General features: G+C 33.3%; 1 long non-coding RNA gene across 1 annotated transcript; it reads right to left on the minus strand.

Annotated features, from left to right (window-relative positions):
* Positions 1-21,390: 21,390 nt before the first annotated feature.
* On the minus strand, positions 21,391-26,133 carry LOC143071243 (uncharacterized). Its single transcript, XR_012976832.1, has 3 exons — positions 25,983-26,133; positions 23,839-24,025; positions 21,391-21,628 (listed from the first exon to the last, which is right to left on the minus strand). It is a non-coding gene; the product is annotated as an uncharacterized LOC143071243 (long non-coding RNA).

A 26,133-nucleotide genomic window follows, 5' to 3' on the forward strand; every position in this document is an offset into this window, starting at 1 on the left:
ATGGATCCCTGAAGACAACTTCCTTTGCAGACATCTTGTGACAAAAGCAGACGACAATTGTGTATAATACAAAGACATTCAGTGTTTAGGTTTGTATTGACTTCACCATAAGTATTTTTTAGGTCCATGATGTTATTAAAAAAAGGTTGTCTTATAAATAAGCATAAACTAAAATGATAGACAAGTGAAATGCTTATGAAAATACGTTGCACATGAGATTTTATTTTGTGACTGGGGAGCAGTAATTTTCCAATTGGTAATGTTTTCCCGTAAATATATCCTTGGTGTTACTGTCCATTATGTTACCTAAAAATAAGTAACATAATGGACAGAATCGGTTATGTGAAGGAACAAATGTTTAATTAAACCTATGAAAAAGATGATATAAAAGAATTTTATAACATTTTTCGATTTTATATAAAACCAAAACAGACGAGTGTTAGTCATGATATATGTAAACAATACAAAACGTATGCACTATTATAAAATCAGTGAGAAAGTAACACCAGGGAAAATAATGGTAACACACTGGACACATAAACAACAATAAAGCGTCAAGAACGAAAAAAAGTACATTTATAAATAAGAAATATATTGAGTAAATAGGTAACCTAAACTCATAATTAATAACACATTTCTATACATGTTCGGTAGAGAATAATACAACCACAAACATCAAAAAGAATAGTAACACCAGGGAAAAAAACAGATTAAAAAAATAATCTTTTTGTATGTTTATTGAATTCGAAATTTGATATGATTTTACGTTTTTCTCATGATGCATTTTGTAAATTATCATTTATTTTGCATCTTATCTATCTAAATTATTTTACAGAGCATCATGCCGTTGACGAACGCAGAAAAACAACGTCGTTATAGAGAAAAGAGAGACAGTGACCCCAACAGAAGAGCAGAATTCCTTGCAAGATGTAAATCAAAATATCAAAGTGACATAGGTGTTGGAAAGCGCAAACGCATCATTGAAATGACACCACGAGAACAAAGGAAGCAGAGAAAAGAATGGAGGAAAATAAAATCAAAACAAAGAAAAAGAAAGAAAAGTAATCACACCATTCTTACACCGCCTTCTTCACCACAACCAGCTCTAGAACAAATCCCTCCAGAACATCACAGTACACGCAGGAAGAAAAGATTGATGGCAAAGTGCTACAGGGACAATGACCAGCTAAAGTTGGAAATTGCAAAGCAAAAACGACTTGCACATAGGCTTCAGATGCGCCTGTTAAGATTGAAACGGAAATCCTCTTTGAATACACCAACAGGTCAAGACACTCCAAGGTCAAAAGCCAGAAAACTTCTAAGACATTGGTCTACTGAAAAAGGTGAAGGATCCAGAGCTAAAAGGAGATTAATGAAAAATCAAGCAAAGAAAGCACTACAGTTCCAATACACATTAAATGCAGAACTAATGAATAAGTACAGATCAAAGAACAAAGGAAAGCAGGCACTATCACAGATTATACGGGGCAAGCTAATGAGAAAATACAAAATCATTACAGAAGCAGTTAATGAATTTAGATTTACAGCAGGCAGACAACGTCAAAAGAAAGGCTCACTAAGTAAAAGGTTGACAGACAGAGTCTGCTCATTCTATGAAAGAGATGACATAAGTAGAATCACACCAGGAATCAAGGATACGGTAACAAAGAATGGAATAAAGAAGCAAAGACGAGTTATGACCGAAAGTATTGAGATTATTCACGAAAGATTTATCCTTGAAAATACAGATATAAAGATCAGTTATCCAACGTTCTGCAGAATGCGCCCATTTTGGGTTCAACCACCGAAGGATTCAGATAGAGAAACATGCGCATGCAAATACCACGAAAACATGCAATTTCTTGTCAATTCTCTTCACGGTTTAAACTGTCTCCCATCGAAAAGACTACAAGAGATCGTTAAGATGTTTGCCTGTGACATTAACAAAATGGATTGCATGTACGGAAGATGTATGGAATGCAAAGATGTCATTCTTCAATCAGAAACTGATAGTACTATAAATACTGAATGGTTTCAGTGGAAAACAAAGAAGGAAACCCGACTTATAAATAATCAAGAGAAAGAAGTCACACTAACAGTTAAGGAAAAGGTAACTGACAGTATAGATTGTTTGATAGACACATTTTCGAGTGAAATGCAAAGATTCAAAGTCCACACCTTCAATATCACCAACCAATTCAATCACTACAGGAAAATGAAAGAAAACTTAAAAGAAAATGAAGTTTTAATACACATTGATTTTGCTGAGAACTTCCTTTGCAAGCTTTCAATAGAAATTCAAAGTATGCATTTCGGTGCATCCAAGCAACAAATCACTTTGCACACAGGTGTGTATTACACTAAAGGAAGAACCCAAACGTTTTGCGGAGTTTCGGATTGCCTAGACCACAATCCAAGTGCTATCTGGGCATTTCTTGATCCGATTTTAGATAGAATTATAAATGAGAACAAAAATGTAGACACACTACATTTCTTCAGTGATGGCCCATGCAGCCAGTACCGTCAGAAAGGTAACTTTTTTCTGTTATCAAAGGAAATGTCAAAACGAGGATTACAGGCTACTTGGAATTTTCATGAGAGTGGACATGGGAAAGGGGTCCCTGATGGTGTTGGTGGCACACTAAAGAGAACAGCAAACGATTTAGTTTTACGTGGAAAGGACATCACAAGTGCAAAGTCTTTTGTGGAGAGAATTCAAGAGCAAGAATCCTTGGCGATGCTGTATGAAGTTGTAAAAGAACATATTGCAGAAAAAACACATCTACTAGCATCTCAGAATCTAAAAGCTGTACCTGGAACATTCAAATTGCATCAGATAAGAACGTCAATATGTGGGGAAATTTGGTACAGAGATGTCAGCTGCACATGTGTTGAGAGTTGTTCGGAATATGGACATAATTGGAAAAAAGCAGTATTAATAGTAAATAGCAAACATGTCCAAGAAAAAGATAGAGAAGACAGCAATTTGAGAGGGCTAATTCCAGAAGAAAGTGGTTCGAAAAAGAGTGAAGAAGATAAAGAAGCTAAAACAAAATATAAAAAAACCTGTGATCATCAAGAACCTGATGAATATGTCCCTAAAGATTCAGATTCTAGTACCAGAGAAGCATTCTTCTTAAAGACTTTAAATAATTTGGCAAGTTGTACAACTTTTACTGATGTACACAAAATGTGCACCAAGATACAGAACGAGATAGAAAGACAACAGTTCAACATAGATTACAACTATTTTCCATCTATTTTGAATACAGGCATCAGTGTTGATGAGGATTCTCTTCAAATATTTCCAAGGGATATTTCTCAGAAGGAATTACTTGAATTGACTCCTGTTAGGATTGGAGCTGATGGTAATTGTCTACCTTATACAGGCAGTGTATTTGCCTTTGGTGACCAGAAAAGAGCAGAAGAGATTCGGGTCAGAATGATTATTGAACAGACTATTTTCAAGGATTGCTACCTAGACCAAGATTATCTTAAACGGGGTACAGATAATTCATATACAAACAACGCTTTGTCAAAGACTTATGCCATGTACTCAGATGAGTATATTCCAAATGAAAGACTATCTTTGCGAAAAGTGGAAATGGTATACAAACAGGAAGTAATGAAAATTACAAAGAACAGGTCTTATATGGGAATCTGGCAACTGTTTTCACTTTCAAGTATTTTGTGCAGACCATTATTTTCTGTGTATCCTATGCTAGGCAATCCAAATGTTCGCAAGGATCTTCATAGGTTAATCCTACCTAGACAAAACATAGGCATTGAAACAGCTTATGTAATGTGGACATCAACAAGAACAGATATGAATGAGAAAAACTGGGTTCCAAATCATTTTGTAGCAGCTTTGAAAGATATTGAAATGGAGGAAAAGGATACTATTGAGAATTTTGATCCAAATGATGTAACACCCCATTACCTAGTCGATCGTTATGTTCTCGTTGAATATGACAATAAGCCATATCCTGGCAGAGTAATAGATTGTGATGAAGCTGAAGTATATGTCACTTGTATGCATAGATTAGGAAAGACTTTAAGAACGAGTACGTTTTATTGGCCACTCGCAGTTCGAGATAAATGTTGGTACGGTATGGATAAGATCATAGGAGTCATTCCTGAACCAAGACTTGTAGGACAAAAGTATTTTGTAGACAATCAATTGTGGGAAAGTGCTCTCAGAAAACTAAACATTTGACTTGGTATTGTGCATTCTTAATTTAGTCAAATTAAGCATAAAATGAGGGACCAAAAAGACATACTGATTTTCTTTATTGCAAATTTATAAATTCTTAATATTTCATTTTTTTCAAATTTCTTTTACAAGAAAAGTATTTCATCTATTTTTGGTACGTCCTTGGAGTTACCGGTCCTACTGATATGATGTTTTAAAGTGAATAATCTTAAGAAATTTCTGACAATCATAGAATAACCAAGTTTATGTTAAAATCCTCTTTGACAGATACCTTCTTTATAACACTTTTTCTTTCCTTTTGATAAATAACGGTTTTTTAGCTGAAAATGTCATTGATGATACTATTTATGTCATTGTTGTTATATTTTGTCCTTTGTGTTACCATCCTCTTTTACTTTTAAATATTTAATTCATTGCAAATAAACTTATTCAAGAAGATTCTCAAATGATATTAGTAATAATATTTACACAATGGGATATTAAACAAATGAAATTGATCCTGCAAAGTAGATTTAAGAGAAAAATAACAAAGTTGTTTTTTACTATGCCTCTACCTAGTGTATGAAAGTGAAAAATTCACTTCTTTGGAACTTAGGATAAGGTGGACGTAATTTGATAACACATATATTGGATACTCAGGCTATTATTTTGACTTTACACATAATCTGAAATTGACCAATTTTAAATATCAGTGCTTTCTTAATCGGTAACTCCATGGACACTTGCAAGCAGCAAGGGTATGTTTTATGATATTTTTACAAAAAAGTTATTGTTCATGTTGATGTTAAGTTGTATTTTCATGTTTTGCAGAAGTTAGAGTTCTAATTAAAGTCATTTTTTTATCTTAGACTTGCTTATCATTTTTATAAATCTTCTGGTTTTGAATTTGGACATTTTTTGAGAATGACCCATAAAATGTTTGTTAGCAATTAAAAACCAGGACATGAAAAACAGAAGCTTCAATGTTGGAAATGAAATCTTTATAGTATTTGATGATAATATTTAAGTAAGGTCTAACAATGTCAAGGGTTTTTATCAAAATAAATTACATATCATCAATGCTGCTGATTTGGATTTTTTAGAACTCCTGACTATAAAATTCAATAGCCATACTTTAAATGGCAACAGTCCTTTTGCGCCAATTACTGTTTTTCAGGGGTATCATTTGCGCCAAATTTTGTTTTCCAAATGTATAAATTGCGCCAATATTCAGAACTCATTTGCGCCAATTTACCTGTTCACATATCTATCATAAAAATATCTAAGGAATGGCTGTAATATTTTTTCTGTCTATGAAGAAATAACATAAAAAATTTGGTGCACACAAAATAACGCGCGTAGCGGGTTATTTAACAGTGTGCACCACATTTTTTATGTTATTTCAAATAGACAGAAAAAATATTACAGTCATTTTTTATAATTTAATTCTAAATTCCATTTTAAACCGTAGAAAACCATGAAAAAACGTTGATGAAGTCACGGTCCCATGACTATATTATGTCTATGGGCTCATAACAAAATAATGTCAGCCAATCAGAAGACGCGTTACGTCCAAAATTTAATTGTTTATGATTAATATATATTTGTTCTTATTTTTGACTTAAAAAGTATGATATGTTTGGAGATATTTCACCATCAGGATGAGCATCTGGAGAGAAATGACTTAAAATGCATTAGACAGTCCATGTACAGAGAGAGAAGAAAACTTATTACTTTGCTGAGTATTTAATACAAGATATGTCAAAAGAGAAGAAACTAGAAGCTTTTGCTCATTATGTTTTAGCCACATATGTTGATGACACAATGCTTTGTCCCCACCGTCTGTATGGGCTAAAACTGTTATCTACCGCAAGACATACCAGTAATGGAGCAGAAGCATTCCACAGGAATTAGAATGAACTGTTTTATTCATTTCATCCTGCAATGTTTGTCTTTTTGGACAATGTAGTGAAGTTACATGCTACTACATACATTACATTGGGAAGTACATACCTATGCAGCATCAGTAAGAAGAAAGTATGTTTCAGAAAAGGAAACATTTGCAGTGTATACTGCCGGTTCCAAGTCCAAATAAAGGATGAGGGAAGTCATTTTTCTTCTAATTGGCACAATAGTATGTTTTAATTTTGGCGCAAATGATACCATGTATTTTTAGAACAGGTGGCGCAAAGTAGCATTGGAAAAAAAAAAAGTTGTGGCGCAATAGGACACATTTTTGGCGCAAACGGATCTCTCCATTTTAAATAATGCTGAAAATAAAAACTTGGAATTGATTTGCATGTCTATTATTAATTTTTCATAAAACATAAAGGTTTTTATTCATAGGATACTCCATTTACAAATTTTGAAAACCAATAACTTTGAATACAGATATTTCTTTAATTTTTGATTGGCAGCAACCAACCCAGTCAAAATAAAACACATCTTTTATTTTAAGGTGAGAATTCTTAATAAGGCCATTTAGGTCAAAAGAATCTTATGGTATTATTAAGAAACCAATTGTTTTGGCTACACATGGTATATTGGATAATTAATGTAGGAACTATATGCTTCAAATATTCTATTAAGAAGTATAAAAAAAAAATTCAAATTCTAGAATTTTTTCTTTTTAAAAAAAATCTCAATTTAATCACAATTTATTATATGCAGGAACATTCTACATTTTAATGAAAGAGATCAGACTTATTTAAAAAAAATTAATCAATTATTTCTTTATTTATCAATCTTATTCATAATTAGCACAATAGAAAGTTAGTTGGTTACAATTCCAAACTAGATACAATTTTAAATAGTCAAAGTTAGTTCTTTTGGCAGTTATATTAAATAGAAATTTCCAAATTTTTCATATGACCTTATTAACATATATACTCTGTATTATGTTTACTAAAGTTCATGTATAACTAGAGGCTCTAAAGAGCCTGTGTCGCTCAACTTGGTCTATGTGCATATCAAACAAAGGACACAAATGGATTCATGACAAAATTGTATTTTGGTGATGGTGATGTGTTTGAAGTTCTTACTTTACTGAACGATTTTGCTTCTTACAATTATATCTATAATGAACTTTGCCCATTAGTAACAGAGAACTATATTTGGTAAAAATTTACATAAATTTACCAAATTAATGAAAATTGTTAAAAATTGACTATAAAGGGCAATAACTCCTTAAGGGGTCAATTGACCATTTAGGTCATTTGACTTATTTGTAGATTTTACTTTGCTGAACATTATTGCTGTTTTACAATTTATCTTTATCTATAATAATATTCAAGATAATAACCAAAAACAGCAAAATTTCCTCAAAATTACCAACTCAGGGGCAGCAACCCAACAACCAATTGACCGATTCATCTGAAAATTTCAGGGCAGATAGATCTTGACCTGATAAACATTTTTATCCCATGTCAGATTTCCTCAAAATGCTTTGGTTTTTGAGTTATAAGCCAAAAACTGCATTTTACCCCTATGTTCTATTTTTAGCGGTGGCGGCCATCTTGGTTGGTTGACCAGGTCACGCCACCAATTTTTTAAACTAGATACCCCAAAGATGATTGTGGCCAAGTTTGGATTAATTTGGCCCAGCAGTTTCAGAGGAGAAGATTTTTGTAAAAGATTACTTTAATTTACGAAAAATGGTTAAAAATTGACTATAAAGGGCAATAACTCCTAAACGGGTCAACTGACCATTTTGGTCATGTTGACTTATTTGTAGATCTTACTTTGCTAAACATTATTGCTGTTTACAGTTTATCTCTATCTATAATAATATTCAAGATAATAACCAAAAACAGCAAAATTTCCTCAAAATTACCAATTCAGGGGCAGCAACCCAACAACCGATTGACCGATTCATCTGAAAATTTCAGGGCAGATAGATCTTGACCTGATAAACATTTTTATCCCATGTCAGATTTCCTCAAAATGCTTTGGTTTTTGAGTTATAAGCCAAAAACTGCATTTTACCCCTTTGTTCTATTTTTAGCCGTGGTGGCCATCTTGGTTGGTTGACCAGGTCATGCCACACATTTTTTAAACTAGATACCCCAAAGATGATTGTGGCCAAGTTTGGATTAATTTGGCCCAGTAGTTTCAGAGGAGAAGATTTTTGTAAAAGGTTACTTTAATTAACGAAAAATGGTTAAAAATTGACTATAAAGGGCAATAACTCCTAAACGGGTCAACTGACCATTTTGGTCATGTTAACTTATTTGTAGATCTTACTTTGCTGAACATTATTGCTGTTTACAGTTTATCTCTATCTATAATAATATTCAAGATAATAACCAAAAACAGCAAAATTTCCTCAAAATTACCAATTCAGGGGCAGCAACCCAACAACCGATTGACCGATTCATCTGAAAATTTCAGGGCAGATAGATCTTGACCTGATAAACATTTTTACCCCCCATGTCAGATTTGCTCTAAATGCTTTGGTTTTTGAGTTATAAGCCAAAAACTGCATTTTACCCCTATGTTCTATTTTTAGCTGTGGCGGCCATCTTGGTTGGTTGACCGGGTCACGCCACACATTTTTTAAACTAGATACCCCAATGATGATTTTGGCCAAGTTTGGTTTGATTTGGCCCAGTAGTTTCAGAGGAGAAGATTTTTGTAAAAGCTAACGCCGGACGACGACGGACGCCGGACGCAAAGTGATGAGAAAAGCTCACTTGGCCCTTTGGGCCAGGTGAGCTAAAAATACAATCTGCTATTAAGATTTAAAATATAAGATTGTAAAACTGAGAATGGAAATTGGGAATGAGACAACAACTCGACCATAGAACAGACAACAGCAGAAGGTCACCAACAGGTCTTCAATGCAGCGAGAAATTCCCGAACCTGGAGGCGTCCTTCAGCTGTCCCCTAAACAAATATATATACTAATTCAGTGATAATGTACTTTACACTATGACCAAAAACAATATGATTTCTTACAGCAATATCTAATTTTGCATTGCCCAAGTTTGTTTTTTCCTCATAGAGAACATTTTATATCTCAATTGATATTTTTAGTGTTTTATCATTCTAAATTTATTTTTGCATATAAGGTTCTGCATGACAAGTTATTCTCAGTAATAAGAAAATAAAAAGATTTAAAAACCCTGTTATGTAAAATTTATGATAATTTAATTATATAAAGAATTTATGGTGTTATCTGAAATGGAGGGAAAAATTCATCATTCATATCAAATCACTTTAAAATTTACTATGATTTATGAATTTTTTGTTCGTTTATGCTCAATGGAGTTTATATTAAGAATAAATATTTAGAGACCTCGCATATAACATGAATTACATTTTCTACATGTTTTATGACCAGGTTCATTTGTCATTAAACAAGAATGTGTCCACAGTACACGGATGCCCCACTCACACTATCATTTTCTATGTTTAAAGGACTGTGAAATTGGAATAAATTCTCTAATTTGGCATTAAAATTAGAATGATCTTATCAAAGGGAACATGTATACTAAGTTTCAAGTTGATTGGACTTCTACTTTATCAAAAACTACCTTGACCAAAAACTTTAACCTGAAATTTGCACTATCATTTTCTATGTTCAGTGAATCGTAAAATTGGGGTCAAAACTCTAATTTGGCATTTAAATTAGAAAGATCATATCATAGGGCACATGTATACTAAGTTTCAAGTTGAATGGACTTCAACTTCATCAAAAACTACCTTGACCAAAAACTTTAACCTGAAATTTGCACTATCATTTTCTATGTTCAGTGAACCGTAAAATTTGGGTCAAAACTCTAATTTGGCATTTAAATTAGAAAGATCATATCATAGGGCACATGTATACTAAGTTTCAAGTTGATTGGACTTCAACTTCATCAAAAACTACCTTGACCAAAAACTTTAACCTGAAGCCAAAAACTTTAACCTGAAATTTGCACTATCATTTTCTATGTTCAGTGAACCGTAAAATTGGGGTCAAAACTCTAATTTGGCATTTAAATTAGAAAGATCATATCATAGGGCACATGTATACTAAGTTTCAAGTTGATTGGACTTCAACTTCATCAAAAACTACCTTGACCAAAAACTTTAACCTGAAGCCAAAAACTTTAACCTGAAATTTGCACTATCATTTTCTATCAGTGAACCGTAAAATTGGGGTGAAATCTCTAATTTGGCATTAAAATTAGAAAGATCATATCATAGGGAACATGTGTACCAAGTTTGAAGTCGATTGGACTTCAACTTCATCAAAAACTCCCTCGACCAAAAACTTTAACCTGAAGCGGGACAGACGGACGAACGGACGAACGGACGAACGAACGGACGGACGAACGAACGGACGGACGAACGGACGCACAGACCAGAAAACATAATGCCCCTCTACTATCGTAGGTGGGGCATAAAAAACTCATCCATTTTGTAATTAACCAAATCTACAAAAGATAATAGTATAAAAGGTCATATTTATTATGAATTATTGACTGTTAGGAAGTATTAGCTTTAGGAAAAAGCTTGTCTACACAGCTTTTAACACAACCTTTGATGTTTATCAAATACATAACACGCCTATAATCATGTCAAACACCCAATTAAGCTATAATTAAATAATTAAACATTTGAGTGCTGAAAAATGAAAACGAATCAATTATTTTTTTATAGTTTAGATATTTTTTAAGCAAAACCTAGCCTAGAGGTTATAGAATATAAAGAAAAGGTTTAAAAAATTCAGAAGCAACAAAATATCCGTAACTAGAGGCTCTTAAGAGCCTGTGTCGCTCACCTAGGTCTATGTGAATATTAAACAAAGGACGCAGATGGATTCATGACAAAATTGTGTTTTGGTGATGGTGATGTGTTTGTACTCAACATTCTTGCTGCTACTTGGCCCAGTAGTTTCAGTGGAAAATGTTAGTAAAAATTCACAAATTTTATGAAAATTGTTAAAAATTGACTATAAGGCCAACTAAAATTAATTAGTAGATTTTCATCCAAATTTTTGAAAAAAATGGGGCAGTGGGAGGATTTTATTTTTTAAATTTTATTTCATTTGAAAACTTCTTGTCACGTGTTATTCATATATGCAAGTGTAATAATAAGCTTATATCATGTAAATACATCCATAAGGTATCGTGTATAAGACAATAACAATCAAAACCAATGAGTAACCAAAGACTCATGAAACCAAAAGACATTTACATCAACAGTTACAAATAATAAGTAGGAAACAACAACTCCACTATTAAAAAAACCAGGTGTGAAATCAGGTGCTCTGGAAGGGTAAGCATTTCCTGCACTGTATACGGCACCCGTCATGTTATTTCTTTGTTCAGTTCGGTAATGACGGAAGGTTGTTATGACTGAGGAAAAATATCACTGAGATATGATTTCTGACACAGTTTTGTAATGATGGCCAATCAGCTCATGATTGCGACCATAAAATTGCTTGAGCGATGACCTTAATTTGATTGATTCTTAGTCCTGTCTTATCAACTTTTGAGAAAGCAGTATTCCTCGTTCAACAAAATCAATGTACGTTGAGCTTAAGCTCTAAAGTAATGTATCAATTGAGACACATATACTCCATATGCTGGTGCCGCTTTTTCAAATTCGTAAATAATATATCTCTGATTTATAGCAACCACTATTATACATGTAATTGCCGCTTTAGAAACCTATTTTATAGTAAACATCAGAAATGTGGAGAAATGCTCTTTTCAGTTGGACTACCTAAATCAAGTGTATTTTGCTTTCTAAGCAATGTTTTGTTGTCCTTATAAAATGAAGCAAGTGCATTGGTATGCAACACGAGTACGATAAGTACAGAATAAAATGAAAACTCAAACAGTGTTGAAATAATAGGGTTGGTCCTTTTAAATATGCAAGATGCAAATATAATTAATACAATGTAGAACATAAAGTTGTTTAATGACTCTATCGTGGGTACAGGATGTTTGCTGTTTTTCTACAAAATAATCGAAAGGCATGGCTAAAGTTAAATCTAAGAGTTTGCTAGAAATTAATAACTTAAAAATGCGTATTTTTGTTGATTTTCTGAACTCAATATACGGTCTGACACCAATCTAAAAAGTTCATGCTTATGTCAAATTCTTTATTCCAGTCAAATGTGTTCCACGATTTTTACGCTTTTGGGTTTCATTCACAGTCCAAATTTCTTGACACAAAGTCATTGTATAAATAAAACAAATCCAAGGTGTTTTACTCACAAACATTTGTGTCATTTCTGACATACGGCGATTTGCGTTCTTGGACACAGCGTATTACTCGTAACCCGAATATTTCACGCCCTTCTCGAATTCAATCTCTATTCTCGGTAAATGATGTTGTCATCATAGATCAGCAGAATATATCGACTTAATCATTCAGTAAGAATACGATAACCGAAATTTGAAACAGGAAGTTTTACATGAAACGAAATTATCGACGGTTACCGGTAACCGAAATGAACGAAATCCGGAAATCGTAATTTTTTCAAAAATAAAAAAAATCGGGGCGGGCGGGGATGAAAATCTATCAATTAATTTAAATTGGCCTAAAGGACAATAACTCCTTAGGGGGTCAATTGACCATTTTGGTCATGTTGACTTATTTTTAGGTCTTACTTTGCTGTACATTATTGCTGTTTACAGTTTATCTCTATCTATAATAATATTCAAGATAATAACAAACTAGAGGCTCTCAAGAGCCTGTGTAGCTCACCTGTTACTGTATTTACTGATGTCGGCCATCTTGGTTAGTAGGTGGGGTCATTAGACTCTTTTTCAAAATAGATACCCTAGTAATGATTGTGGCCAAGTTTGGTTTAATTTGGCCCATAGTTTTAGAAAAGAAGATTTTTGTACAAGTTACAAAAATGACAAAAAGTTGTTCAATATTGACTATAAAGGACAATAACTCCTTAAGGGGTTCTCTGACAATTTTGGTCATGTTAGCTTATTTGTAGATCTTACTTTGCTGAACATTATTGCTGTTAACAGTTTATCTCTATCTATAATAGTATTCAAGATAAAAACCAAAAACTGCAAAATTTTCTTAAAATTACCAATTTAAGGGCAGCAACCCAACAACGGGTTGAAAATTTGTGAGGGGATAGATCTTATTCTTATGGACATTTAAATCTTGAAAGATTTGCCCTAAATGTCTTAGTTTTAAAGATATAATGCAAAAACTCATTTTACCACTATGTTCTAATTTTAGCCATGTCAGCCATTTTGTTTGGTAGGTGGGGTCATCAGACACATTTTTAAAACTATATACCACAATTATGATTGTGGCCAAGTTAGTTTAAATTTGGCCCAGTAGTTTCAGAGAAGAAGATTTTTGTACAAGTTACAAAAAATGACGAAAAAGTTGTTAAAATTGACTATAATTTAATACAAAAATTTATGATAAAAGAGATGATTTTTCATTTCCTATTGTTAATTATCAATTTTTAGATGGTGACATTCCCTTGTCACCATCTTATGGTGTTTATATATCTCAACTTGTACGATTCGCTCGTGTATGTAACAATGTATTAGATTTTAGCGAGAGAAATTTATGTATTACTGAAAAATTATTACACCAGGGTTTTCGATATCACAAACTGGTCAAAACATTTACTAAATTTTATCACCGGTATAAGGAAATAATTCGTAAATATAACTCAACATGCAGACATCTTATACCTTCAGGTATTTCACATCCAAAATTTTATGGAAATATTCTTTATAAAGCACAAAAATGTCAGTATTCTCCTCAGAAACTAACAAAACCTTTAAATAGACTTATTAAAAGGGGATATAGTTACGATACTGTTGTCAGGTCATTAAAGATTGCATATTTTGGCTTTAACATTGATTCACTGATAGGGTCTTTGCATCGAAACTAAACACATTTATTTCTAAAAAAACAGTTGTTGGCATGACACGGGTTATGTTCTTCTCATATATTTTATGATAGTATGATACTAAACCCCTAACGGGAGGGATTGTACCTGATATTCATATGATGAAGACATAATCTTTCAATCAGTTTAATTGAGGTCTGGAGCTGGCTTGTCAGTTAACTGCTAGTAGTCTGTTGTTATTTATGTATTATTGTCATTTTATTTATTTTCTTTTGTTACATCTTTTGACATCAGACTCGGACTTCTCTTGAACTGAATTTTAATGTGCGTATTGTTATTCTTTTACTTTTCTACATTGGCTAGAGGTATAGGGGGAGGGTTGAGATCTCATAAACATGTTTAACCCCGCCGCAATTTTGCGCCTGTCCCAAGTCAGGAGCCTCTGGCCTTTGTTAGTCTTGTATGATTTTAAATTTTAGTTTCTTGTGTATAATTCGGAGTTTAGTATGACGTCCATTATCACTGTACTATTATGCATATTTTAGGGGCCAGCTGAAGGACACCTACGGGTGCGGGAATCCTCGCTACATTGAAGACCCATTGGTTGCCTTCGGCTGTTGTTTGCTCTATGGTCGGGTGGTTGTCGCTTTGACATATTCACCATTTCCTTTCTCAATTTTATAAAGGGCAATAACTCCTTAAGGGGTTGACTGACAATTACGGTCATGTTTGACTTATTTGTAGGTCTAATTTTGCTGAACATTATTGCTGTTTACGGTTTATCTCTATCTATAATAGTATTCAAGATAATAACAAAATACTGCAAAATTTCCTTAAAATTACCAATTCAGGGGCAGCAACCCAACAACAGGTTGTCCGATTCGTCTGAAAATTTCAGGGCAGATAGATCTTGACCTGATCAACAATTTTACCCCATGTCAGATTTGCTCTAAATGCTTTGGTTTTAAAGATATAAGCCAAAATATACATTTTACCCCGGCGTTCTATTTTTAGCCATGGCGGCCATCTTGGTTTGATGGCCAGCTCATCGGACACATTTTTTTTAACTAAATACCCCAAGGATGATTGTGGCCAAGTTTGGTTAAATTTGACCAAGTAGTTTTAGAGGAGAAGATTTTTGTAAAAGTAACAGACAACGACGGACGACGGACGCAAAGTGATGAGAAAAGCTCACTTGGCCCTTTGGGCCAGGTGAGCTAAAAATGAATCAGTTGTTTTAACATTAGTGTTCTGTTAATGGTACTCTTTTGAATATTGTGAGCACCATTTTGATATCAAGCATGATAAATGGACAGTAGCTGTGTTATATTGACATGTACATTTTATATTGTCAACACACTATAATATGTGTAGTTTATTGAGCCAAACCAGCCTTCAATTATAGCAATATGAATCAGGGAATATCATGGAGTTGTACTTCTATGGATTCTTTATAATTTGGGATATTCATTTTTGTCGAGCCTGCAACTTTTGTTGCAGAAAGCTCGACATAGGGATAGTGATCCGGCGGCAGCGGTGTTAGCTCACTTCTTTAAAGCTTTATATTTTAGAAGGTGGAAGACCTGGATGCTTCATACTTTGTATATAGATGTTTCATGTTACGAAGTTTCCGTCAGTCACATGTCCAATGTCCTTGACCTCATTTTCATGGTTCAGTGACCACTTGAAAAAAAGTTCAATTTTTTTGTAATGTTGAATTCTCTCTTATTATAAGTACCGGTAATAGGATAACTATATTTGATATGTGTGTACTTGCAAGGTCCTCATGTCTGTCAGACAGTTTTCACTTGACCTTGACCACTTTTCATGGATCAGTGAACAAGGTTAAGTTTTGGTGGTCAAGTCCATATTTCAGATACTATAAGCAATAGGGCTAGTATATTCAGTGTATGGAAGGACTGTAAGGTGTACATGTCCAACTGGCAGGTGTCATCTGACCTTGACCTCATTTTCATGGTTCAGTGGTTATAGTTAAATTTTTGTGTAATGGTCTGTTTTTCTCATACTATATGCAATAGGTCTACTATATTTGTTGTATGGAATGATTGTAAGGTGTACATGTCTAGCGGGCAGATGTCATGTGACCTTGACCTCATTTTCATGGTTCAGTGGTCAAAGTTAAGTTTTTGAGTTTTGGTCTTTTTATCTAATACTAAATGCCATAGGTCAACTATATTTGGTGTATGGAAATATTTTATGATCTTTATGTCAGTCGCGCAGGTTTTATTTGACCGTGACCTCATTTTCCTGGTTCATTGCACAGTGTTAAGTTTTTGTGTTTTGGTCTATTTTTCTTAAACTATAAGTAATGGGTCAACTATATATGTTGTATAGAAGCATTGTTAGCTGTAAAGTCTGCCTGGCATGGTTCATCTGACCTTGACCTCATTTTCAAGGTTCATTGGTCTTTGTTTAGTTATCTTGGTTAATGTTAAGTTTATGTGACAGTTGTAATAAAGCTTAGCTTTATACTTAGGACTGTCAACATAATATCAATGATTAGTATAGAAGGCGAGACATTTCAGCGTGTGCACTCTTGTTGTGATACAGGTCCTGGGTACAGGTGAACCACAAAGCTAAATATTCAAAGAATTACAATTTTCTTTAAGAATGTATGCAAACTCATGAAAATGGAAATAATCCTCAATCTACAAAAATCCCACAGAACAGTATAGAAGAGGATCACAAATATCAAACTGTTATTGATACATCAAAACATTTCTGAGAACCTGGCACAGCTACTACCTGAACTGCAAATTTAAAATTGAGAGAAATAAAAACTAGAGGCTCTAAAGAGCCTGTGTCGCTCACCTTGGTCTATGTGAATATTAAACAATGGACACAGATGGATTCATGACAAAATTGTGTTTTGGTGATGGTGATGTGTTTGTAGATCTTACTTTACTAAACATTCTTGCTGCTTACAATTATCTCTCTCTATAACAGTACTTTCTGTGGAAAATGTTATTGAAAATCTTCAAATTTTAAGAAAATTGTTAAAAATTGACTATGAAGGGCAATAACTCCTTAGGGGGTCAATTGACTATTTTGGTCATACTGACTTATTTTTAGTTCTTACTTTGCTGTACATTTTTGCTGTTTACAGTTTATCTCTATCTATAATAATATTCAAGATAATAACAAAAAAACAGCAAAATTTCCTCAAATTACCAATTCAGGGGCAGCAACCTAACAACCGATTTTCTGATTCATCTGAAAATTCCAGGGCAGATAGATCGTGACCTGATCAACAATTTTACTTCCTGTCAGATTTGCTCTTAATGCTTTGGTTTTTGAGCTCAATGATGAATATGGCTAAGTTTGGTTAAAGGAGTAGGGGCAATAAGGCCCTTATTTGGCCAAAAATTACTGCAAATTTAAAAATTATCATACATATTTTTGAATTACTGAAAAGTATCTCAGGTAGAAGGTATTCAGAAAAACAAAATAATTTTGGACATTGAACAAGTTACCATGGCAACAAATCAACCCTTAATTTGCATATTTTGTAAAATTTTGTGATTTTCCTTGTTTTTCATCAAATTTTTGAGTATATTTTCGATTGGAAAAGTATGTGCGCACCCAAGAAACAACTTTATATTTGGTGAGATTTTGTCAATAGTAATAATAAAGCTTCAGTTAAATTATTTTGTTGTTTCTTGGCTGCGCACGATGTTTCCACAACAGAAATAAAGATAGAAAACTGCATAAATTCTGAATTTTCATCGTTTTTGTGAAAACAGTACATATTATGACGTAATTGTGACGTCATCACATAAGAATCTTAATGTTTTTCATTTATAATTCTTGACCCTATGCATTTCTAAAGATTATGTGCCAATTTAAAAAAGTTATCAAACATTTTATTTTCTTGGGCCAAAACCAGGCCTTAATGCCCCTACTCCTTTGGCCCAGTAGTTTCAGAGGAGAAGATTTTTCTAAAAGATTACTAAGATTTACGAAAAATGGTTAAAAATTGACTATAAAGGGCAATAACTCCTAAAGTGGTCAACTGACCATTTTGGTAAAGTTGACTTATTTGTATATCTTACTTTGCTGAACATTATTGCTGTTACAGTTTATCTCTATCTATAATAATATTCAAGATAATAACCAAAAACAGCAAAATTTCCTTAAAATTACCATTTCAGGGGCAGCAACCCAACAACGGAATGTCCGATTCATCTGAAAATTTCAGGGCAGATAGATCTTGACCTGATGAACAATTTTACCCGATGTCAGATTTGCTCTAAATGCTTTGGTTTTTGAGTTATAAGCCAAAAACTGCATTTTACCCCTATGTTCTATTTTTAGCCATGGCGGCCATCTTGGTTGGTTGGCCGGGTCACCGGACACATTTTTTAAACTAGATACCCCAATGATGATTATGGCCAAGTTTGGTTAATTTTGGCCCAGTAGTTTCAGAGGAGAAGATTTTTCTAAAAGATTACTAAGATTTACGAAAAATGGTTAAAAATTGACTATAAAGGGCAATAACTCCTAAAGTGGTCAACTGACCATTTTGGTCATGTTGACTTATTTGTATATCTTACTTTGCTGAACATTATTGCTGTTTACAGTTTATCTCTATCTATAATAATATTCAAGATAATAACCAAAAACAGCAAAATTTTCTTAAAATTACCATTTCAGGGGCAGCAACCCAACAACGAAATGTTCGATTCATCTGAAAATTTCAGGGCAGATAGATCTTGACCTGATGAACAATATTACCCTGTCAGATTTGCTCTAAATGCTTTGGTTTTTGAGTTATAAGCCAAAAACTGCATTTTACCCCTATGTTCTATTTTTAGCCATGGTGGCCATCTTGGTTGGTTGGCCGGGTCACCGGACACATTTTTTAAACTAGATACCCCAATGATGATTGTGGCCAAGTTTGGTTGAATTTGGCCCAGTAGTTTCAGAGGAAAAGATTTTTGTAAAAGTTAACGCCGGACCACGACGACGGACGACGCAATGACGACGGACGCCGGACGCCAAGTGATGACAAAAGCTCACTTGGCCTTTCGGCCAGGTGAGCTAATAAGTGCCATTTTAATGCTCTTTAGTATATGATATAAGGTATTTGAGGGAGCAACAAAAAAGATGATGAAATCCCCTAAGTGCAACTCAATATTAAATCATTCCTTATAAAAGACACAATTAGAAGAAAATGAGTTTAAGTTGTTGGAGTTTAAGTTGTGGACAGTCAGATAAAGAAACAATTTCATTGTATCAGACCATCCACTCTATGGGTTGGGGTATCTCCAACATTCTGCAAGTTAGGCATTTTTCCATTTATTCATAAATAATATAATAAAAGTATATATGGATTTTTCTTTCTTTAGGAAAATACCATAAAAAAAACTTTACTGCATTAATGTTCTATCAAGTATATATGAACATTATATGACGCTATTCCTGTTTTATCAAAACTAATTGCTCTTTAATATCTTCTATGTAAATCAGATGTAGTTGTCTCACGTCTTTAGGGGTAACGCCCCTCAAATATGAGAATCCTACAACTAGTACACTAGACTGAAATACATTTTTACTGCCTTTTCTTTCAATAATATATAATATGCTGTGTCAAATCAACCAGATGAATCATAGCTATAGTAATTCTGATGTGTGATGTAATATGTTTGACAGTGCTTAACAAGATGTTATCTACTCCAGAATACTTGTCAAAAAGAGACACGAGTTATCTCCCTTAGATTTTATATCAAACAAATTTTGAACAATCAAACACTTTTGGAAAACTAATATTTACCATTTTAAAACTATTTATGGTCTGAAATAACTGTTCTTACAAAAATTATTGTGACAATGGTAACATGGCAAATAACATATCTCTATGCTATAGTTTAGATCTAATAAGAAATACATAAGTTGTTAACGTGTCTCTACACATTTAATCTTAATGTATAAGATTAACAGTTTAAGCAGTTAAAAAAATGCAACATAAAACACAGCATCCACTAGACCACTTTCGAGTTTGTCAGTCACCGGGAAAAACTCGTTAATAATGCACGCCTTTATGACGTCATTTACCATATAGAGGGGATCGCCTGTATCCCTGCACTATTAACGTTCACCAAGCGTCTTAGTGATCGCCATTATGCAGGATAAACTAGAAATATTGTTTGTTCAGTAGGTACTTAATACCAATTCTCTAATGACAGCTGATTGTCAATTATGAGAATTCAATTTGCTGAATAATTCGTGCAATATAGCATCATAGTTTTCCAACCATTTGCTCAACATTGAATGGAAGTGATGATGCCTCTAAAAGCACGAATGATGTTCACTAAAACCAAAGTTTTTGACAGAAATGTTTTCTATTATTTTCTGCATATACTAACATCAGGTTCATGCAAAGTAAAAAAAAATTTGTTTCAAGATATCAGACAATTACTTGCATTTATGGTTTTGTTATATTTTCAGCAATGGTGGCCATGTTTGTTGCTGAATTGAAATAAAATCATCAATTCAACGCACCCTAGGGATCAATCATATCAATGTTTTCTTCAATTGGTTATAAAGAAGATCTTTGAAAAGTTTATTGAGGCCAGACAATGGATGCAAGTGATAGCAAAAGTTTAAACTAGCCTTTGGTCAGATTAACTAGCCTTTGGCCAGATTAACTAAAATATTTATATAATTGATAAATATAACAAAAGTAAAAATCCTACCTGATCCATCTTTCTCCTCTACCTAAAACAAAGTTCCCCTCTACCTGAAATAAACAACGGAATAAAATCAAAGATGGCAATATATTGCAGACAAAGGTCATTTAGATAATCCATTTTTGAAATTTGTCTTTTTGAAACCAGCCTTACTGAACAAGTCAAAGAAATGTTTAAAACTTGGTTTGCCTAAAACTGTTCAAACGTTTTTTGCTACAGCCTGGGTTAGTTAGTTTTTTAGTCTGAAAAAGGTTAGGTACCCTGTTTTAAGATGTTGGTTACACATTAAAGTTAAAAATAGCAAAACTTACAAGACACTAATTCTCAAAAAATCATAAAATCATAAAATACACCAAAGCTTACAAACATTTTCCAATAATATTCAGACAATAAAAATGTACCTTACTGTTTTTGTCATTCTGGTATACAATTGATAACCCTTCGTAGAAAGGCAATCAGTTTTGGTTAATGAATCTAATAATACATGGTCTATAATCAAATTGGGAAAAAAAAAACAATAAAATATTACTTGATTTAGCATTCAGTGTGGTCACTATTAGGTGCATGATTTTCAAAAAATTATTGGGAATTCTTTTTTCCATTCAAATTTTTCTGTATAAAGATCGCAATAAAAACAACATAATTTCTTTTAGGATCAACAGCATCAATTATATGTATATGAATGTAAACATATATAACACTGACAACAGATTACAACCAGCGTTATCTGGTAAGATTGACACTATCTAGAACTTCTAGGTACATGTACAATAGTTCTTAATACATTATATTCAATACTTTGCCAGACAGACCCATCTCTTTACATAAAACACTCTTCTTTTCTCATCAAAAGCTGGTATACAATCACAAACCATTCCTTTTTGCATAGAACTGTAAAAAAAATCAATTTCTCAGTGAATGTAAACAACAGCATCAATCATACCTATCCTACAGATACCTTCATGTTTTTATCATTTGTAATAGAAATATTTTTCTGCTTAAATTAATATCATTTCAATGTGTTACATGTATAAACAAAGAGAGATAACTCTAATTGTAATTTTATATTTCTGCTCTTTGGAAGCTTGAAAAGGCCCCATTGCCCTTATGTTTAATTCTTAAATATCATAGCTTTTGAGTTCCAATTAGGTTTGAATAAAGTGAAAAATCTCATATCTCTTTTAGTTGTATTTTTAAAAGAGCACACTGGTAGCCCTCCTATTTCAATTGGATACCGTTTTTTATATTGAACAAAAGTGCACAATTTTCTAAAAGGAAAAGGACTGAACAAAAGAAATTGTAATTTTTATAATTTGACATTATGCTAGTCTTTCAAGTAGGTTAATATATCTAAATAACACAAAACATTCACACTAAGATCAACAGGTAAATTCTTCACTGGAAAAAGTCAAATCTACGGAAACGATGATGAAATGTCCACAAAACATTCTTTTTTTTTTTAAAAGAACAAATATAATATGTTACGAGCATCAATTTAAAAAAAACAAGAGGCTGTCACAACGACAGCAAACCGGATTTATAAATATTTATTTGTGTCCTGGCAATATCACAAGAACCATTACTGATGAATGGTGAAAGTGAAAATCGTCAATATCAAATTTGACCTCCATTTTGTCATCAGTATTAACATCTTAAAATTTGAAAAGCTTAGATTGAATGGTTCATGAGTAAATGCAACAACGTGAATGGAAACGCCATTTCACAATCTTTCAAGAACCATAACTCCTGAACGGTAAAAGTCAAAATCGTCATTATTGAACTTGACCTCTAATTTGCCATCAGTAACAACATATTAAAATTTAAAAAGCTTTGGTTGAATGGTTCATGAGAAAATGCACGGACACGACTGGAAACACCATTTTTCAATCTTTCAAGAACCATAACTCCTGAACGGTAAAAGTCAAAATCGTCATTATTGAACTTGACCTCCATTTTGTCATCAGTAACAACATATTAAAATTTGGGAAGCTTAGGTAGAAGTTCATGCGTAAATGCACGGACACGACTGGAAACTCCATTTTTCAATCTTTCAAGAACCATAACTCCTGAACGGTAAAAGTCAAAATCGCCATTATTAAACTTGACCTTCATTTAGTTGTCAGTAACAACATATTAAAATTTTAAAAGCTTTGGTTGAACGGTTCATGAGTTAATGCACGGACAACATTTGATTGACGCCCGCCCGCCCGCCCGCCGTACATCCCAAAATCAATAACCGACATTTTTGTCACAAAAATCCGGTTAAAAATGAATTGACAGCATGAACTAATGTTAATTTGTTCTAAATATTTGAAGAATTAGAAATATAACAAAACATCTAATATTCTATTTTTAAGGATGTACGTGAATTTAAGCATGGATGCAATTTGGGTACTGCTGTTCCTCATTACAGAATCATGGATTGTTTGGAAATCAGTCTAGACCCATTCTTCTATGATTCAATATGGACGTAAAATCAAATTGGTGGAACTGTAGAATAGTTAATCAGGAAAGTTTGAAACATCTAAAAAATAAACACAGAATGGAAACTTTGGTATGGATCATAAATTAACATAGGTGAAACAACTATCAAAATGGGTACAATTTGGGTACATTCATGTTTTTCTGGGTTTTACAATTTTGCAATCTCATTTTTAAAATATTTTGGTCTCATGTCTACCTGATGGAAGCTTATTCAGGAAACATGTGTCATACCAACACAAAAATCATTGCCAATGTTTTAATTGTTAAAGGAACTTTTGCACCACACCTTCTTCATAATCTTTCCTCTAGATGTGCAACAGCCATGCATCAAAATGCCATTAGGGGACCATGTTGGGTACTGATCTTCAGTTTTAAAAATCTTATTGGTTATAGGTTTTGGTATGGAAAAGAGGGGACATATTGTTATTCTACGATCTTACATTCCACATTTTTTTGTCCAGGTTAGTTCTCCTAGATGACTTGACAAACATTGATCAACTGCACTAGTCATAGGACCACAATGATTTAATAGTGTTGTCCGAGAGAAAATTGTGATTGCGTAATTGCATTGAAGGCAGCAGAACTTTTATCCTCATCAATTAGACAGTTAGTCTTACCTGGATCATGTAGGTTAGGAAAGAAACTTTTCAGAACTATGGACCTTTGATCTTTGTATCTAATCAGCATCATCTTCTCATCATTGAAGTTTTCATCATATGGAATGATAAGATGAGAGCTCTTTCTTTTACCAACAATTCATATCTACACACCATCAAGTGACTGTTAAATCTTTTACGACAAACTCTGAAAAATTAATATGGTTCAAGTTTTTTATAAATACAATGGTCTTTGAAGTAGCTTTCCAGTAACTACTATGAGTACTCTCAGACTTTCCAGTAACTACTATGAGTAGCTTTCCAGTAACTACTATGAGTACTCTCAGACCTTCCCTTTGTGTCTCCAGTAACTACTATGAGTACTCTCAGACCTTCCCTTTGTGTTTCCAGTAACTACTATGAGTACTCTCAGACTTTCCAGTAACTACTATGAGTACTCTCAGACTTTCCAGTAACTACTATGAGTAGCTTTCCAGTAACTACTATGAGTACTCTCAGACCTTCCCTTTGTGTCTCCAGTAACTACTATGAGTACTCTCAGACCTTCCCTTTGAAGTAGCTCCAGTAACTACTATGAGTACTCTCAGACTTTCCAGTAACTACTATGAGTACTCTCAGACTTTCCAGTAACTACTATGAGTACTCTCAGACCTTCCAGTAACTACTATGAGTACTCTCAGACCTTCCAGTAACTACTATGAGTACTCTCAGAACTTCCCTTTGTGTCTTTACTGTTTTTGTTTGTTGTTTTAGCGATTTGAATCATTGTGATATTAAGTAAAGCCTTTTTCAACTGATTTTTATAGTCTTTCTTATGTTGTGATGTTGTACAACTCTGTCCAAGGTTTACTATTAGGTAAAGGTTTCTTTTTTTCAATGAAATACATATTTATGCCAAGCCTAGCCATACACATTATCGCTATTACCGCTTGACCCCGAGAATCAGTCCTGCTTGAACTTTTGACGTCATTCAACAATCCCTTTTCCATTCTATTATGACGTCAAAATTTTACGGGAATTTGTGTCATGTCCAGTAATAGCGGACAAATATAAGGTGTATTCATGTCATTGTATAGTTTTTACTATAAAAATCCTTGTCCAAGCGGTTAATAATAAAAAAATATTCTGTCCATCAATTTCACAAAAATACTTAGTTATGATAAATCTTAATAGTTAGTTTTTTTTTAAGAAACTGATTCCTGAATCCAGCTTCATGCCCACTTTCATGGGAAAAAGTGTATGTGCCTGTCCCAAGTCAGGAGCCTGTAATTCAGTGGTTGTCATTTGTTTATGTGTTACATATTTGTTTTTCGTTCATTTTTTTACATAAATAAGGCCGATAGTTTTCTCGTTTGAATTGTTTTACATTGTCTTATCGGGGCCTTTTATAGCTGACTATGCGGTATGGGCTTTGCTCATTGTTGAAGGCCGTACGGTGACCTATAGTTGTTAATGTCTGTGTCATTTTGGTCTTTTGTGGATAGTTGTCTCATTGGCAATCATACCACATCTTCTTTTTTATATATATGCAATCCTGCTGACATTAGACCATTGAATCATACAGTAACCCTAGAAGTAAAATGATTGCTCCCTTATGACTATTAATCTGGAGTCTATTTCACAAAAAAACTCACGACTTAAGACCAATCTTAGTCGTAAATTTTTTTGTGAAACCGACTCCTGTATTATAACATATTAGAAAGCAGGGAAAATTTTCTGGTGCTTTCGAGTTTGGCCTTTAGGGAGCTACCATTTGATTTTTAGGGGGGGCTAGGTTGAAAAATTTTGTCCTGCCTTTTTTTTAGTTGAAATCTCTGTCCTACCTTTTTATTTTTCACTCTTTTCGGTCCTGCCTCTTTTTTCTTAGTTTATCCTGACCTTTTTTGACATAAATAGTCATCCTGTTTTGTCTTTTTTTGCCAAGTTGCTCATTCTGCCATTTTTTTTTTAACTTAAAACTCCTTTTTTTCAAATTTCATCCTAGCCCTCAACCCCATAAAAATCAAATGGTAGCTCCCTTATCAAGTTTTTGTATCCTTTTTAATCAATGTCCCATTTTGGAGGTAAAATGTTCAAGATATACAATGTCATAATTACCTCCCCTGATTTCTCAAGGCTTATTTACTTGTGATCACATTACTTACTCTGCATATATAATGATTAACATGTAGTTTATGATTTACATAGGTTTATAGTATTAAGTGTGTTGTAAACAAGTGTATTGTAAACATTTTGGCTTAAGTAATGACGAATGTGTTGTTTCTCTCAGGTCGCCAGACATCTTCATGTGGATTT

The sequence above is a fragment of the Mytilus galloprovincialis genome, chromosome 4, assembly GCF_965363235.1.
Source record: "Mytilus galloprovincialis chromosome 4, xbMytGall1.hap1.1, whole genome shotgun sequence".
Taxonomy (NCBI): Eukaryota; Metazoa; Mollusca; class Bivalvia; order Mytilida; family Mytilidae; genus Mytilus; species Mytilus galloprovincialis.